We start from the raw sequence: 6,045 nt of genomic DNA on the forward strand, positions 1-6,045 counted from the left end.
GATGCCCTCAGTAGGTTTTTAGAAAAAGGTTAAATAAAAGTACATTCTGGATACTATGGTTATCGGAATATTTTGGATAACGAGGGATACTCCACCTCTAACTATCGCCTAACGCAATAATAACAAAAAATGGTCATTGCTAGTAATCAAGTGCTACAATTTAAATATATATCCAGCTCACCACAACATTATAGGTTATGTTCTAAAGTAAAATAGCACTAGAGTCCAAAGATGTATTGGGGCCACTGCCGATCTCCGTGTAGCACCAATCACGGGATCCACAGGTCAAAAATCTCTGTTATAAATAAGCAAAGAGGGGCCATTTCATAATGCTGAAAAGTTTTAACGAACAAGCCAATAAAAACACGTGCTCACAGGCATGCTGCATAAAAAGTCCTGGGGCGTGCTAAAGCTCAGCAGGGAGAGATCGAAAGTTCCCTTTCCAGTTTGGCAGCCCTATGGGATAGCGCCACCTGGATGGGCCCTCCTCCCTATTGTGTTACCAGTGGCGTAACTAACGCACCGCAGCCCCCGCGATGGCGGGGGGGGAGCTGGTGCTATGAGGGCGCAGGGTGTCAGTCCAGTGGTTGCTTGGCCCGGAGCTGCAGGAGCCGGAGGCAACAAGCTGTACCCTGGGCGCTTGTTGCTGCTGGAGCTGGAGGGAGCAAAGACGCCGGAGACAGGATGATTGCAGAGCCGATCACCAGTGGCGGGCTGGGCAGGGGGCAGTGGCTGGCTGGGCAGGGTGCCTTCTGCCCTCCAGGCCAGTACAATTTTGCAGAAATAGGGACACTTTGTGTGCAGATCTGACAGCCGGGAAGGTTTCTCTGCTTCTTCCTGGCTGTCAGTTTCAGGCTGTTGCACACGCACACACACGCTGGCTGCTGGACAAGCAGCATGAGAAGGGGCCGCTACAAGGGGACTCTCCAGTCTCCAGGACACCACTGATTATGAAGCAGGAACCTGCCATAAGACGATCTTATACAAAGTCCCCCCTTCACCAGCAGTTCAGCTACGGTAGTTAACCTTCCCACGTCCTGGAGTAGCTCAGTCCTCATGGTCCCTCCCTGCTGCTTCCGTGGGCACCGCACAGGATGGAAAAACTGAGATCAACCAGGGGGCACAACACCAAGGTATTTGCTGCAGTCTCACTCAACCTCTTTCACTCTCTCTCTCTCCTGTGGACTCTCTCCCTCTCTTACTTTCCCCTACAGTATCTCTCCCTTGCCATTCTTCACTCTCTCCTGTGGTCTCTTTCACTCTCTCCCTCCCCTGCAGTCTCTAACTCCTGTGGTCTCTTTCACTCTCTCCCTCTCCCCTGCAGTCACTCTCTCCTGTGGTCTCTTTCACTCTCTCCCTCTTCCCTGCAGTCTCTATCTCCTTTGGTCTATTTCACTCTCTCCCTCTCCCCTGCAGTCTCTATTTCTCTCCTGTGGTCTCTCTCACTCTCACACTCTCCCCTGCAGTCTCTATCCCTTTCCTGCTGTCACTTTCACTCTCTCCCTCTCCTCTGCAGTCTCTATCTCCTGTGGTCTCTCTCCTGCAGTTTCTCCCTCACTATCTCCCCTGCAGTCTCTCTCTTACTATCTCCCCCTCCAGTCTCTCGCTATCTCCCCACTGTCTCCAATGCAGTCTATTTTGCTATCTTCTCTGCAGACTATCTCTCCTTCTCACCTGCAGTCTGTCACTCCCCTGTGGTCTCCGTGGATATCTCCCTCTCCCTGCAGTCCCTCTCACTGTCTCTAATGTGGCCGTCCTTGCTACCTACATTGCAGTCTCTCTCCCTCTCCCCTGCGGTCTCTATCTGCAACCTCTGGCAATGAGCATGTCGGTTAAAAAATATATAATTAATGTATTTGGGGGGGGGGGGGGCGCCAGAAACTTTTTTGGCTGGGGGGCGCAAAAATTCTAGTTACGCCACTGTGTGTTACACTAGTGCAGTGGTTCCCAACCCTGGTCCTCAAGTACCCCCAACAGTGCACGTTTTCCAGGTCACCCAGCAGGTGCATTCATTATTCAGGCACATTTGAAAAGATCCACAGGTGGAGCTAATTACAGCACTTGTGATTCTGTGTGGAGACCTGCAAAACATGCACTGTTTGGGGGTACTTGAGGACCAAGGTTGGGAACCACTGCACTAGTGCACTCCATGAAATAATACAATTAATTGGGTTTTATGCAATTGGGTTTGTTTCGAAGTTATAACTTCATGATCATTAATGATGGTTGTTATAACTTGAATAAGCAGACATTTAATTTTCTTTCTTTAATATGTAAATAAAATCGGTACTTGTTTCCTAGCATGGCGCCCATTTTATGCCATCGCATACCACTAATTAAGGTATGCGATGGGACCCGATTTTCGGGTCCTAAGAGCCGCACTGTACAATTTTAATATTGCGTCGCATCGCATGCCATTACAATGGCATGCGATGCGATTTGTAATTGTACAGGCATCCTGATGGGTGATTACTATGTTAAATGCACCCCCATTGTTAACGCCACCCGCACTATCAACGCCAACCTGAAGCGTGGCGAGCTCAGCGAGGCCGCGAGGGGCGGTGGTACGCGTCCTCCGACCTTTTCATACCCCTACTATCCATGTCGGCATGGAGTTGATTTTATATAGTGTGGCGAGCGCAGCGAGCCACCGAGCCCGAAGCGTGGCAAGCGGACGATGAATACATGTGAAGTAATCTATGTCCACTCGCCAAGCTTCGGGCTCGGTGGCTTGCTGCGCTCGCCACACTATATAAAATCAAATCCACACCGACGTGGATAGTGGGTGTATGAAAAGGTCGGAGGACACGTACCGCCGCCACTCGCCACGCTTCGGGTTGGCGTTCATAGTGGGGGTGGCGTTAACAATGGGGGTGCATATAACATAGTAATCACCCATCAGGGTGCCTGTACAATAAAAAAATCATTTTGCTTGCATCGATCGCATCTGGTCGCATGCGATGCGATCAAAATGATGGCATAACATTAAAATAAAATCGTGGGCGCCATGCTAGGAAACAAGTACCATAAAATCAAACTTCATTAATGACATTTAAATGATGCTTACTATGTTACCATTGGTGTACATGTGCTCAGTGACAGGGCAGAAGTTAAAAATTGTGGGTCAGATAAAGCCCCCCTAACAGGGGTGCAAGTTGGAGTATGGTGTACAAAGTTTATTTAAAAAAAAAAAAGGGACAACAATATATAAAAAATCCACATGACTTACAGAATGTTATTGATAGGGCTCTCAGCCAGTCTACAGTGACCGGATCCCGCAGTGAAGTGGCAGGCCTTCAGCTATGCTGTGTGACAATGGCCGGTGGGTCAGGGTCAGACTCACAAGATTCAACAATATGCAGGAGAATCAAATTCACTGGTGGGTCCCATCTCGTGGTCCAGCATCAGTGGCAGGTGCAACATTGCTTGCGGCAGCGCAGGCTCACATATATAAAAAAAGCTCACATACAATTGAAATAAGATATTGGGCGGTATTCAATGAGCCGGAATCGCCAAGTTTTATGGCGATTCTGTGTTTTTATCGTGTCTGACGGTGATTTTTGGAGCCCCAAATGCGAATCACCCTATTCAATGAGCTGAAATCGCCGATGACGACCGGTGAATGAAGCAGCAATCGCCAAATGTTATTCTCTACAAATCGCCGTTTTTTGTCTATAGGATTTTACATGGGGAATCGACGGTAGTTGAGGGGAATCGCCAAAAGTGTATTCAATGAGAAGTTGGCGATTCCTTTTTCTTCTTTCATATCGCCGTTCCTCACCGAGTGTCCCTCGTCATCTTTTTCTGGTGAACTTTTATAGGAACATGTGAAATAATTGGTTTTAAGTGTTCTATTTAACTATGCAAGTCTAATGTATTATTATTTGCTGCCCTTGTGTGATGTCATGGTCGTAGAAGTGCTATACAAATATATATTTAATTTCTTCAGGTATTTTTTTTTCTCCCACAAAGCACTGTTCTTACCCATGGTGCACCTCACTTACCCATGATTCTCCACCCCACCTCACTCCTTCGTTTGCCCTTTGAGCAGATTACCCAGCGTTTGCCGTATGCTGTATGGGAAGCGTTTGTCCAGGGTAATTTGCTTTTTTCTTGCATTTCTCTGCATTTTTTTTTTTTTTTTATATTAAATTTTTATTGGATTTACAAATTGAAATAAAGAGTACAAATCAAGCAACAAAAGCAAAGGGAAAAAAAAGAAGTAATTGCATACAAAAAAAAAAAAAAATTATAATAAAATAATGTATAAATATAAATAAACATATACATATGCACATCGGTGTTACAACATTACAGGTATCAACTGTAGACTAGGGCATGTCAGGTTGACTAGAGTATACTGAATAAAGGCCAAGAATAAGTAAAGGGACTCTATAGGACACAGGTTATGCAGAAAATAGGGAAAGGAATGGTTCGGGTTGCTCACAGCAGTCAATGATCTGACCTGGGATTTTGCTCAGGCGAATCCAATATAGATAGGTCTAAAAGGGCATTACGGGTACATGGCTGGCCTCTTCTTTCCCTGTATTCCCTCCAACTGTTCCATTTGAAGTGGATGGAAGATGCCTTGGAGGAATATACCACATCTGATGTCTCAAAAAGGAAGTGTTTATGTATCTTGTTTTCAATCATATGGATGTTTGGTATGTCGGGTGATTTCCAGAACTGGGCGATAGAGGCTTTAGCCGCGATCAGAATATGACCAAGGAGGTAATTATCGCTGCTAGAAAGCACCCCTGGGCAGTAGTGGAAGAGAGCAATAAGAGGGTCCATATGTACAGAGTGTTTTAATACATTGGAGATAAGGAGAAATATTTCCTTCCATAAGGAATGTAAAACTGGGCACGACCAAAAAATATGTAGAATGTCTCCAACTGAGCCACAACCTCTCCAACACTGGGCAGAGACGGAAGGCCAAAACTGATGCAGTCGGTCTGGGGTAAGATAGGCCCTATGAACCAATTTATAGTACATCTCAACGTGGTTGATGCATTTAGAAATCTTGAAGCATGAGTGGAAAACAGATTTCCACACCTCATCTGAAAAGACGTTTGGCAAATCCCTCTCCCATCGGTGTTGAGAAGGGAACTTACTTTTCAGACAACTGGAAGTCAGATATTTATACCAGCGAGTGATACCGCCTTTTGTGGCTGAGGTTTCAATGAGAGCTAGTAGTAGTTTAGGTACCGAAAGCTGGGCGGGGGGTTTGGGAAGGCAGCTACTAAGCCAATGCCTAATCTGTAAGTACTTATAGAAGTCCTGTTTCGGGACATGGTATTGTGATTGTAGGCGGGCAAAGGGAACTACTGTTCCATCGTCAAGAATGTCTTTCAGAGATAATAATCCTAGGGCCCCCCAAGAGTCTACACTGAGGTCTGGGATTAGATTTGCGATGGTTTTCAATGCTAACTGAGGAGATGGCAATGAGATGTTGGCACTAGAGGCAACCAACCTATGCCATATGAGAAGTGTAGTATGAACAGCTTTACACGTACTACTTTTAGATGTGGCGGCTGTTGGAGGCAGTCTAAACAATTCAGGGAGGTCAAGAGGATACACAGCGGCTCTTTCAACCGCCACCCAGGGTTTGACGCAATTCCTCATGTGCCAATCCCTCGCTTGATTTAATATACACGCAGAGTGATATTTTTCTAGATTTGGGTATGCTAGGCCACCGTCTATTTTAGAGAGGGATAGGGTGGTTTTCGCTATTTTGGGTTTAGTTCCTCTCCAGATATAAGAGGACAACAACTTATTGAATTTGCTACATATCGCAGATGGAAAGGGTCGAGGAATAGTCCGAAACAAATACATTAACTTGGGTAGGAGTACCATTTTTGCTGCAGCTATTCGACCAACCCAAGACACCTCCTGCATCATCCATTCTTTAGTAAGGGTGTTGAACGCGCGTAACAGAGGGTCATAATTTAGGTTTATAATGTCACAGTCCCTAGCCAAATTAATCCCAAGGTATTTAATCGATTTGTCTTTCCAGATATATTTAAATTTGTCTTTCAGGCGTAT

This window comes from Crinia signifera, chromosome 4 (assembly GCF_055691185.1).
Source record: "Crinia signifera chromosome 4, ASM5569118v1, whole genome shotgun sequence".
NCBI classification, from domain to species: domain Eukaryota; kingdom Metazoa; phylum Chordata; class Amphibia; order Anura; family Myobatrachidae; genus Crinia; species Crinia signifera.